The sequence below is a fragment of the Leucoraja erinacea genome, chromosome 13 (genome assembly GCF_028641065.1).
Source record: "Leucoraja erinacea ecotype New England chromosome 13, Leri_hhj_1, whole genome shotgun sequence".
NCBI classification, from domain to species: Eukaryota; Metazoa; Chordata; class Chondrichthyes; order Rajiformes; family Rajidae; genus Leucoraja; species Leucoraja erinaceus.
This window is the reverse complement of record NC_073389.1, coordinates 14,763,203-14,775,600: the sequence shown is the minus strand read 5'-3', so window position 1 is coordinate 14,775,600 and position 12,398 is coordinate 14,763,203. Positions and strand designations below refer to the sequence as shown.

The following is a 12,398-nucleotide window of genomic DNA, read 5'->3' as shown; positions in this document are numbered from 1 at the left end:
CACATCCTCACAAACTGTGTAGGAAGGAATTGCAGATGCTGGTTTACACCGAAGATAGACACAAAATGCTGGAGGAACTCAGCGGGACAGACAGCATCTCTGGATAGAATGAATGGGTGACGTTTTGGAGCGAGACCCTTCTTCAGACTGAGGGTCAGGGAAGAGGTCTCATTTTCACACCATACCCTTCCATATCTCTGTGTCTCCCTCTCATCGACTTTCAGTCTGAAGAAGGGTCTCGACCCGAAAAGCCACCCATTCCTTCTATCCAGAGACGCTGCCTGTCCAGCTGAGTTACTCCAGCATTTTGTGTATATCCTCACAAACTATCTGCCCTCAGGCAGCTCCTGCTTCATGCATGGAAGTCCCTCCTACTTTGACCTTATTACTCCCTCATAACCCCCAAAAGCAGAGTGGAAACGTCATCTTCCGTCCCAAGGGGCTGTTGAAGAAGAAAATGTCAATGATAAATAAAGTCCACTGATAACTACTGACACGACACCTGATAAACCATGCTCAGGTGTTGCAGCAGGTGGCCTGAGATAAATATATGCTGGACTTTTGCAGGTATGCAACTCACAAGCAAGTTTATAAACAGACCTTCACTTTTTTTTGCTGCTGAGAACAGCAGATAATTTGACGCCGTTCATTTACTGATTGCCTTTCAGTTGCACATCATGAACATGCTGAACATGCATCATGACTTCCTGACTCTTCTACCAAATCCGCCGAACAATGGAAGCAAGCATACTAGATGCCTTCTTTACCACTCTATCTACTTGTGTTTCCACTTTCAGGGAGTTTTAGACTCAGACCCCAAAGTCCCTTTGTGCATTAATACTGTTTAGGGCCATGCCACAAATTGTATATTTTCGCCTTACATTTGACAATACCGAAGTGCAACACCTCACACTTGCTCAGATTAAACTCTATCTGCCATTTCTACCCCCATTTCTGTTGTTGACCTATATCCCATTGTATGGTTTGACATCCTTCCTCACAGTCCCCAACCCCAGAAATCTTAGTGTCATCTGCAAACTTACTAATGAACCCGTCTACGTTTACGTTCAATGAACTTGACCTTGCATGAATTTCCTTCTCCCTTTATTTACCTTGCTTATCTCTCTTTTGGGCACACTACTCACCATCACAACAACACACCCATTTGCCTCTTGAACTTACTTATATTTTTTATGATTTCTTCTGGGATTATATATGACATAAATTTATCCTCTACACCATTTGACATAAAAGGTTTAATTTGACTTCCAAATTGCTGATGCTCTCAATATTCATGAGGTTTCAACTGAAGTATTTCATGGACTCCAGTCTAAAATCAATAGACCATGCTCTGTTCTCCATGACAAGGGTTGCCGAAGAAGGAAATTGATTAGAAGGTCCACACAAGAAATTGCAGATGCGGGAAACTTGAGGGAAAAAAACACAAAGCGCTGGAGTAACTCAGTGGGTCAGGCAGCATCTCCAGAGAACATGGCGTTTTGGATCGTCACCCTCTCCAGACTGATTATAGTTGAGGGTGTAGAAGGTCTCTTGTTACAGGTCATCCAATCGAAGAATAGTAACAGCCAAGAGGAGTTCCTTTTAAGTCAGCCCTTTAAGTCAGTAATAAGTCACTACAGGAAGGATGCAGCAGGCCCTACTCAACCATTTTCCCTCTGAAGTTCACCAATGCTTTTCTTTCATGTGCTGAGCAAATTCTCCTCTGAATCCCATGGCTGATTCTGCCCACACTACCCTGTCGGACAAGACACTTCTGACATTAACCATTCAAAGTACACAAATACATTTTTGTCTTCTTGCCTTTGGTTCTTCTGCCGATCAGGTCACATTTGTGTGCCCTGGTTCTCCACCTGAGTACTAATGGGAATAAGCCCGTTTATAGAGAGCTTATGATTTTGAACACATCTATCATATCTCTTCTCAAAATTCTCCGCTGCAAGAAAACAATCCCAGCCTCAACATCCCTGCTTTGAACCTTAAGTCTCATACCTTCAAGATATAAGTAAATCTGTTTGATTCTCGCTCCAGTCCTTTGCTTCCTTTGTGACATAAGTTAGAGAGAATTTGAAGCAATATGTGTCCTTTATAAAGGAAAGCAGTTTTATTGTGGTTTATCAGAACTTCACTCTTTTTGGAGTTTAGTTCTCTACGTATAAAGCTGAACATCTTTTTGTTTTTAAATGTTATTTCAACCTGGACTTCCACCTCCAAATATTTACTGAGCTGTACATCCAGCTCTATTTGTTTCTCTTCACCACCTTCAAATGTCAACCTTCATGTTATACTGTTCCTTTTTCTTTCCACATTTTATCCACTTGACAATGTAAAATTACCCCTGCCCTGTACCATGTGCTCCACTGGCCTTGAGGAACATGATAGTCCACCATACTTCAGTCTGAGAATTGACTATTCACCACAATGCTTTGCTTTTCTTGGTCAATTGTTGAGCCTTCACCCACTGTTTTTTTTTTTCTCACCGGCTTTGACAATGATATGATGTGACATTCTATCAAATATCTTTGATAGCCATTTGTCCTATCAATCTTTTTTGTTGCTTCAACAAATAACTCAAGACAACAACTTTGTGCCTCAACGGCAGCAAAGGGAAGGAGCTAGCCATCGGCTTTGGGAAGCATAGTGTGTTTCACGCCCCTTGATTGTATTAATGGTGCTGAAGTGGAAATGGGCGAGAGCTTCAAGTTGTAATGTAAATGTCCAATAATTTGTCCTGTTCCCACCTGTCCTATCTAAAATGTCTTTTAAATATTGTTATTATTTGATCAACCCTCTTTATATACGTTGAATGAGCATTCAGAAAAGATAGGAAATTTGGAGAAAGAATGTATTAATCAACAGTTCTGTGGTATTTAATGATTGAGTATTTTTTCTCCATTCCAAGTTGGCTCTGCAATTGGGAGCCTCAAACACTTCCTCAAGCAGTTCATTCATAAGTGATAGGAGCAGAATTTGGCCATTTGACTCACAAAGTTTACCCCGCCATTCAATCATGGCTAATCTATCTCTCTCTCTCCACACTCCATTATCCTGCCTTCTCCCCATAACCCTTGACACCCGTACTAATAAACGCAGGGTATTCTATATACCCTCCATCCTCTATGTGAAAATTCAGCCCCTCAGGCTCCTAATAAATCTTTCCCTTCTCATCTTAAACTCATGCTCTCTAGCTCTTGATTCCCTTACCCTGGTAAAAAGATTCTGTGCATTCAGCCTATTTATTCTCATCACGATTGTATACTCCTCTATAAGATCGCTGCTCAGTATCTTGCTCTTCGAGGAACAAAGTCCTAGTATGCCCAACCTCTCCCTATAGCTCAGGTCCTTGAGTCCTGGCAAAATCCTTGTACATTTTATCTGCTCTCCTTCCAGCTTAATGAGATATTTCTATAGCAGGGTGACAAAACCTGTGTTTTAAGCGGGGTATTATGTAACCAAAAAGTAGCGCGGTGTTCAAAAAGGTGTAAATTAAACGGAAATATGACTACGCTATCAGCAGTAAATTTGATCGCGTTATTCAAAAAATACCAGCGCGGTATTAAAGCTTTGGCATTAAAGGAACAAGGGCGTTATTTTAAAAACATATAAATCAAACACGCATACAGTAAGTCCACCACTCAGCCTCTTGCACTCCAAGGAACAAAGCACTGGCATGTCCAGGCTCTCCCAAAGCTCCAGTCCTCGAGGCCTGTCAACATGCTTTTTGTACTTTTCTCTGCTCTCCTTTCAGCTTAAGGTATCTTTCTTAGAGCAGGTGACGCATAAAGTACTCCAAGTGCAGCCTCACTGATGTTCATCTATAGTTAAATATCAACAGATCAGTGCTTTTCTTTAAATGAACACTGATGTAACTCTAACATTGAGAACATAGCTCAATGACATGCTGAACTGTTAGTCCAGATTACACATTACTAAAAGTCTGTTCTTGACCGGTTGTGGCCATCTGTGCTGCGATTTCCGAGAGAACGCCGCCACCTATGGCCGTTATTTTTGGCCACCTTGCTCAGAGCCCCCCTCCGCCGTATGTGGGCCGAGGATTTTTCCCGTCCATGAAAAATGACAGAGATATTAATGTTTTTACAAAATTCCCCATTCTCTCTGCTGCCCCCGCTGGAGGCAGGTGAAGGGACTATAAAACCAGGAAGTGGTGTGCCTCAATTAGTCTCTGCAAGCTGGAGCTCTGGCAATTAGTCTCTGTCACTCTGAGCTCTGAATGACACTGAACAAAGGTCTACAGCATTGTGAGTACCCTTCATTTGGTTTGAAAATGAATATATATTTAGTTTGAAGTAAAAAAGCACTGCCTGCAAATGGTTGTTTGGGTTGAATTAAAAAGGCACTCTCTCTCGCTCTCTCTCCCCCCCTCTCTCTCACCCTCCTCACCCCATCCCTCTCTCACCTCTCTCTCTCTCCCCCTCTCTCTCTCTCTCTTCCTACCCTCTCTCCCCACTCTCTCCACAATCTCTCCCCCCCCTCCTCCCTCTCTCCCCTCTCCCCCCCCCCTCCCCCCCCCTTTCGCTCCACCCCTCCCCTCTCCCCCCCCCTCTCTCTCCCCCCTCTCCTCTCCCTCTCCCCCCCTTCTCTCTCTGCCCTCACTCTCTACCCCCCCCCCCCCCCCCCCCCCCAGATATGACTGCAAGTTGGGGCTATGCGTCAGTAGATAGGGTGGTTATGGGGTAAAAGGAGCAAATTAATAATATTAATATAATATCAAGGGGGGGTAATTAGCGTGAGTGCGGGGGGCGGGGGGGGGGGGGGGGGGGGGTTGTGGGGGATAGTTAGTGTGTGACGCTGCATGCCGCCTCCGCCCCCCACAACCGCACGTTGGGTCTAGTAGGATCTGCACTTGGTTTAGTAGGATCCTAAAATTTAATTTGAACCGACACTCTAAGCGACAAATGAAAGGACAAATAGTATGCAAAATAGCATTCAAAATAGTTTTGCATGGAGAGAAGAAAGAAATATGTCAATATCTTTGCTCAGGAGACTAAATATACTAAACCATCATTCTAGCATGATGGCATATTTGCTTACGACTCTTTTTGTAAATAGACAATGAATAGTAATACCAAAGGATTAAGTGCTGGAGGAACTCAGCGGGTCATGCAGCATCTGGGGAGGGAATAGACAGGTGACGTTTCGGATGGGACCTTTCATCAGATGGGGTGAAATGTCACCTAATCATGAGGTCCCCAGATGCACCCTGACCCACTGAGTTCCTCCAGCGCTTTGTGTTTTGCTCAAGAAATCAGCATCGCTGTTTCTTGTGTATCCAAAGAATAACAATAGCTGCATTCAGTCACGCTGTCTCTTCTTGAGGAACCACTCTTTTGAATAAGTGTCCAACAAAAATATTATTCAAGATAACTGCAAATTCAACAAGAATATCCAGAATGTTTAGCCTGCAAAACTGATAAGAAGTTTAGAAATAATTCATCTTGAAAACATGTTGCACAAGAAGGATAAAAAAAAATGCGAACATCATATTGAAGGAATTGCAAGGCTATGAAATCAGACAGTAGTCTGAAGAAGAGTCTCGACCCACAACGTCACCTATTCCTTCTCTCCAGATGCTGTTACTCCAGCATTTTGTGCCTATCTTTGGTATAAACCAGCATCTGCAGTTCCTTCCTACACAGATTGGCTGACATTTTCATTCTGTGCACACTTTCATTACGACTCAAAAATAACCTTTTTTCATGGGAATAGTGGTGAAGGAATGTCAACTGCTTTGAATATTTGATTATCCGGAAGTAATCTTTCAAGATGCCCTTTGCCGAGAAGGATTTGTTCGCTACACTTGCTGAATAAATGCAGAACAAGAAATGCTAATCATGACTTCTGCAAACACTCATATATTTCATTAACAACTCAGTACTTTTGACAATGTAATTGCCTTCTTACATGCTCTGAATACATGGTTTGCCACTTTGGCAAAGGTTTATTTTATATTGACATGTTGTACAACACTTTGCTGCCAAACTTTTTGAAATTACCACCTCTTTTTTCACTCCCATATATCCTTCAGACATCCCTTTCTTACTTTATTCCTGGACATTGAAGGAATCAGATTTATGTTCGAAGAAGAAATTCTCCATGGACCATTAATATGGAAAAAAAGAGAACGTTAAAAACTTTACTTGCAATCCTCTGAAAATACTCTTCCGAAGACTGCAACCAAAGATATATAGAAATAAATCTTCACAGTCTTATTGTTCCCTTGGGAAGATGAGGTGCAATTAAACTGACATTTGCCCACAAAGAGATGTGTTCAGCTGTAGTGTTGTAGTTCCTGAAAGCATGACATCCCATTATGTGCTCCTCCAATATATTACACTACCACAATACAGTACAAGCATGAGCATGGTGGCACAGTGGGAGAGTTGCTGGCTTACAGCGCCAGAGGTCCAGGTTTGATCCTGACTATGGGTGCTATCTGTATGGTGTATATTTGTTCTCCCCATAACTGCAAGGGTTTTCTCTGGGTGCTCCAATTTCCTCCTCACATTCAAAAGACATATGGGTTTGTAGATTAATTGGCTTCAGTAAAAATTGTAAATTGTTCCTCGTGTTTATGATAGTGCTTGTGTAGGGGGTTAGCTGGTTGGCATGGACTCGGTGGGCTGAAGGGCATGTTTCCACGCTGTATCTCTAAACTAAACTAAGTAGTGGAACATACAAGATTTCAATTCTCCTCATCACCCCTGCCTCATCCTCCTGCCATCCACCCTCCTGCCAGTGTGGTTGAAAAGAAAAGCATGCACTAAATGGGGCAATGCAGAACTGAAATGTTCAGCAGAAGTACACAAAGATAGGTTGAGGTGGGTTGGAAAATCCTCTTTAGTAGTAAACTGGAATTTCACTTCTGAGTTAGCTCTTCTTCAACTGTTCCAAGGCTATGGTGGTTACCATTTTGGCAGCCTTTCTATCATCGAGGCCACCCATTTGAAACATGCAACCGGCTCCTGAAATAGGCCAAACAGAATTGCTATTGATTTGAAGATCTCACGTGAAATTAATTATTGCTGAAACTGGACTTCAATAGCATAGCAAAACAAAAGACGACTCTACGGAATCACTTTGAAATGGTTTCCAGGCCAAATAGATATGGGAGTACCATTGTAAAAAAGATACGGGAATTTTGCCATCTAGTCACTGACATCGTCGCAGGTTCAGCGACAGGAAGTAATAAGTAAATCTACACTGACAAATGTCCATATGTTAAACTCATATTGCTGTTCAAAACACTAGTTGTAAAGAGTTATTTTGGACAGTCAGATCTTTTATTTTGGACTGAACATATACCAATTTTCATTTGATTTACATTAGAGAGATAACAAGGATGAGAAACAATCAGATGAAATTCAATTTACCTTGAATGAAAGATTACTGTAGACCATTATACTAGAATAACTTGCACATAATGTTATCTGCACACTAATCACTATCATGCATTCATTACAAATTGGTAACTTGACCTGCCAACCAGACACTTGTGAAATTGCTATTTCCACTATTTGATCGAAATGTAGATTTGACTTCAACTTTAATTAACCACCATTGCCTATCAACCTGGAATCATATTAATGGAATGCTCCGAGTTTTACCAAAACAAAAATAATTCTGTGGAGAGCAAAGAGGATGGCAAGAACCTTCAAATTATTTGACTGCAAAAACAGGATATTTATTGCCAGAGTGCAGGATGGAATGAACTCATTAAGGTTGCAATTGGCTTCTAACATTTTATATAACAAGTTTCTGAACCAGAAATTAATTTTAAAAAATGATTTACTCTTGCTCTGAATTTATGAACCACATAACCAGAGAGAGCAGCTGAAAATGACCATACAAATCAAATTAAAAGTTAATCAAATCATGTACCGCTGAAAGACCAAGAACAGATTCAAGTAAACAGTTACATTCTGCCCACAGAAGTTATGAATATCATTGTCTCTTTTGCAGTTCAAGAATTTAGTCTGCGTCTACATAAGGCACTGCCTCAAGAAGGCAGCATCTATCATCAAGTCTGGGTTATGTCCTCTTCCCAGCACTATCAGGCAGGAGGCATAGAAGCCTGAAATCACAAACCACCAATTACTATCCAACTGCCATCAGGGTCTTCAACCAACCTACACAATCTACACAAGGCCTCCCTAAACGTTGAGACCCGAAACGTCGCCAATACCTTCTCTCCATAGATGCTGCATCACCCACTAAGTTACTCCAGCATTTTGTCTCTACCTTCGATCTTACCAGCATCTGCAGTTCTTTCTTAAACACTACACAATCCTAATCCTAACAGGATAACACAACTCTGTGGACCATCTGCACTACCGTGGACTTTATTTTTCTAATTCTATTTTGCACTAATGTCTTTTATTTTGGAAGAGTTTAATTCTTCCTACTGTCTTGCAGGATTCAGGTGCAAAAATGATGTACTATTTATGATTTTGTGTGTTGTACTGTTCTATTACTTACTAAAGGGCCTGTTCCACTTTCACAACCTAATTCACGACCTTTTTTACTCGTGGACATTTTTCATCATGCTAGAAATCACGCCCCAACCTACTTGATGCCACGAGTACCTACGACTAGCCTTACAACCGCCTACGACCTACCTACGACCTCCTACGACTACGACCAAGCTGCGAGTATGAGTCAAAGCAGGGGCAGAAAATCCACGGGGGGGGGGGGGGGGCCATGCCCCCTCTCCCCCCCGTTTCGAGAGGTGGGGGTACAGCCCCCCCCCCCCATTTTTTGTAATCCAGATTTTAAAACCCGGTGAAACAGATTTTAAAACCCGGTGAGACAGTGGGGGTAGGACTGCTGATCGAGGGCGCAGATTGGACGAGAGAGACGTCGGTCAGCAGGCAATGGGGGCGGCACAGATCTGCGCCTCATCCACAGCCAGGATCGATCCGAGCTCTCCGGCGCTGTCCCGTCCCCACCCGAGTGCCTGGACTTGCGGGAAATATGGCCCAAGTTTACAGCCAGCGCGGAGAAGCAGTGCTGGTGTGCCGCCAGTCCAGGCAGGGCTGTAGGTTAACCCAGCAAGACAGACAGAGTTGAGCTGCATTTGGCGTTGGATTGAGCCTCCGAAGCTGCGTGTGTGAGTGTGTGCACTGCGCACGCGGCCGCCAAGAAATTGTGTCTCCCGGTCCCCTCCATATTTTGATAGCAATTTCCGTGCTTGAGTCAAAGGAAAACTCGGCAGAGGTCGTGAATTAGGTTGTGAAAGTGGGACAGGCCCTTTACTTACTTACTGCCTATTGTGCCTCCTGGCATGTAGGGCAGCAACGAAGGCCCTCCACTCCTGTCTGTTCTGGCTCCATCACGCCCAGTAATGTTGATTCCTTCAGTTGCTGTACCCATAACATATTTGTTTTACGAGACAGGGTTGTTAGCCCTGTGCTTAACCTGCAACCTGGAGGACCAGTGGATCGCTCTTCGTCTCGCCGCTACCCTTCAACCTGTCCAGCATGGGAGACCCTAACAGGAGACGAATCTCCCGCTGGCATAGCTCTAGGGGTCACTGAGACACACAAGCTCCCCGACCACGACAAGGTTGCAATCCAACGGGGAGCATTGTCCAAGTCTATATGCATGTGACATTGCTGCAAGTATGATTTTTTGCTGTATCACATGTGCACTTGATAATAACTCAGCTTGATTTGATGTATTTACCATCTTTTGATCTTGGATAACATAATTTTCCTGCCTCAAATTGTTGATGACCTTTGTAATCTACCCGTGCTGAATTGTTGCCCATTAGGTAAGTTCTTTACTCGAAGCAATTGATTGTTAATGCACACTAAAGATAGACACAAAAAGCTGGAGTAACCCAGCGGGTCAGACAGCATCCCTGGAGAAAAGGAATAGGTTGAGACCCTTCTTCAGGAACTTATTGTTTTGCAGCTGCCACATTTTTATCAGATATGAACATAACAACCATCTCAAAAGTTTAAGCTTGCAATGAATAGATTGACAGAAGAACTCTGTTTCAGTTCACAGACTATAATTTTCAACTGATTGATCAAAAAGTCCCGCCCGAAAGGAATTAACACAATGTTGCTTCAATACTAAAGGTAACAAAAAGAATGACAGATTTTTTAGTGCATCAAGCAGGATGCCATCTTTCGGAATATAATTCATATGAAGGGCCTGTGATTCACTACGAGATCATTCTCATTATATTTAGACGTAGTACAAGTAGTTTTTATTGAACTCTTGAATTGTATTTCATAAATTTACATGAATCATCCGGTGAAACCCTTTTTGTTATTTTAGTCTGCATTATTTTAAAGTAGGGAATAGGAAGCATAATTTAATATTGCCACAAGATTACCATAAATAGAGTTCAGTCTTAATGCTCAATTCAAGCACTTTCTAAGGGCTAATTTCTAAAAAGCTATAATTTCAAAATTGTAGTAGGGTGAGTGAACATAGGTGCAAGTGATATTTCCCACTCTCTTTCATAGATCTGGAAGTGCACATGCATGAATCCCTAAATGTGGAGAATCTGGTGGACAGGTGTTTGCCTTCAATGGGAAGGGTACGGAGTACAAAGATCAGGCCAACATGATGCAGCTAAATCATTGGTGAGACCTCACTTGGAGTATTATGTGCATTCAGGACACCCAGCTGTAGAAAATATGTAATTAAGTTGGAAGGCGTGCAGAAGGGATTCAACAGGATGTTACCTGGGCTGTCGAGTGGAGTTATACAATTCTGACTTTTAAAAGATATTTGGACAGTTAAGGGCCTGTCCCACTTGGGCGTCATTTACGCGACATCATTTACACGTCACGACGCACGACTCTGGCGTCGTGACGCACACGTGATATGCACATGGTGCACATTACGCGCACACGGTGCGTGGTGACGTAGGCAGTCGCGTGCGGCGCGCCAGGATTTTGCGATGTACAAAATCTTTGCGTGCCATCTGTGTGTCGCGCAAATGACGGCCAAGTGGGACAGGCCCTTTACAGTGCCCTCGATAAAGTTTGGGACAGCCCCATCATTTATTTATTTGCCTCTGTACTCCACCATTTGAGATTTGTAATAAAACAAATCACATGTGGTTAAAGTGCACATTGTCGGATTTTATTAAAGGGTATTTTTATACATGTTGGTTTCACCATGTAGAAATTACAGCTGTGATCATACATAGTCCCCACATTTCAGGACACCATAATGTTTGGGACACATGGCTTCACAGGTATCTGTAATTGCTCAGGTGTGTTTAATTGCCTCCTTAATGCAGGTATAAGATAGCTCTCAGAACCTAGTCTTTTCTCCAGTCTTTCCATCACCTTTGGAAACTTTTATTGCTGTTTATCAACATGAGGACCAAAGTTGTGCCAATGAAAGTCAAATAAGCCAGAACAAGGGGTCACAATTTAAGGATAAGAGGGAAGTCTTTTAAGACTGAGATGAGAAAATAATTTTTTACACAGAGAGTGGTGAATCTGTGGAATTCTCTGTCACAGAAGGTAGTTGAGGCCAGTTCATTGGCTGGATTTAAGAGGGAGTTAGATGTGGCCCTTGTGGCTAAAGGGATCAGGGGGAGTGGAGAGAAGGCAGGTATGGGATACTGAGTTGGATGATCAGTCATGATCATATTGAATGGCGGTGCAGGCTCGAAGGGCCGAAAGGCCTACTTCTGCACCTATTTTCCATGTTTCTAAGCCATTATAAGACTGAGAAACAAGAATAAAACTGTTAGAGACATCAGTCAAAACTTAAGCTTACCAAAATCAACTGTTTGGAACATCATTAAGAAGAAAGAGAGCACTGATGAGCTTACTAATCGCAAAGGGACTGGCAGGCCAAGGAAGACCTCCACAGCTGATGACAAAATAATTCCCTCTATAATAAAAAAAAATCCCCAAACACCTGTCTGACAGATCAGAAACACTCTTCAGGAATTAGGTATGGATTTGTCAATGATCACTGTCTGCAGAAGACTTCATGAATAGAAATACAGATGCTACACTGCAAGATGCAAACCACTGGTTAGTCGCATAAATAGGATGGCCGGGTTACAGTTTTCCAAGAAGTGCTTAAAAGAGCAAACACAATTCTGAAAAAATGTCTTGTGGACGGATGAGACAAAGATGAATTTATATCAGAGTGATGGCAAGAGCAAAGTATGAATGAGAGAAGGAACTGCCCAAGATCCAAAGCATACCACCTCATCTGTGAAACATGGTGGTGGGGCTTTAATGCTTGGGCATGTAATGGTTGCTGAAGGTACGGGCCCACTTATCTTCATTGATGATACAATTATTGATGGTAGTAGCATAATGAATTCTGAAGTGTATAAACACATCCTATCTGCTCAAGTTCAAACAAATGCCTCA

At 42.5% G+C, this 12,398-nt stretch overlaps 1 protein-coding gene across 12 annotated transcripts in view; it reads right to left on the bottom strand.

The window, feature by feature from the left end:
- Window positions 1–12,398, bottom strand: part of dmd (dystrophin) — a 1,582,845-nt gene that overhangs the window by 489,864 nt on the left and 1,080,583 nt on the right. The window lies entirely within an intron of this gene.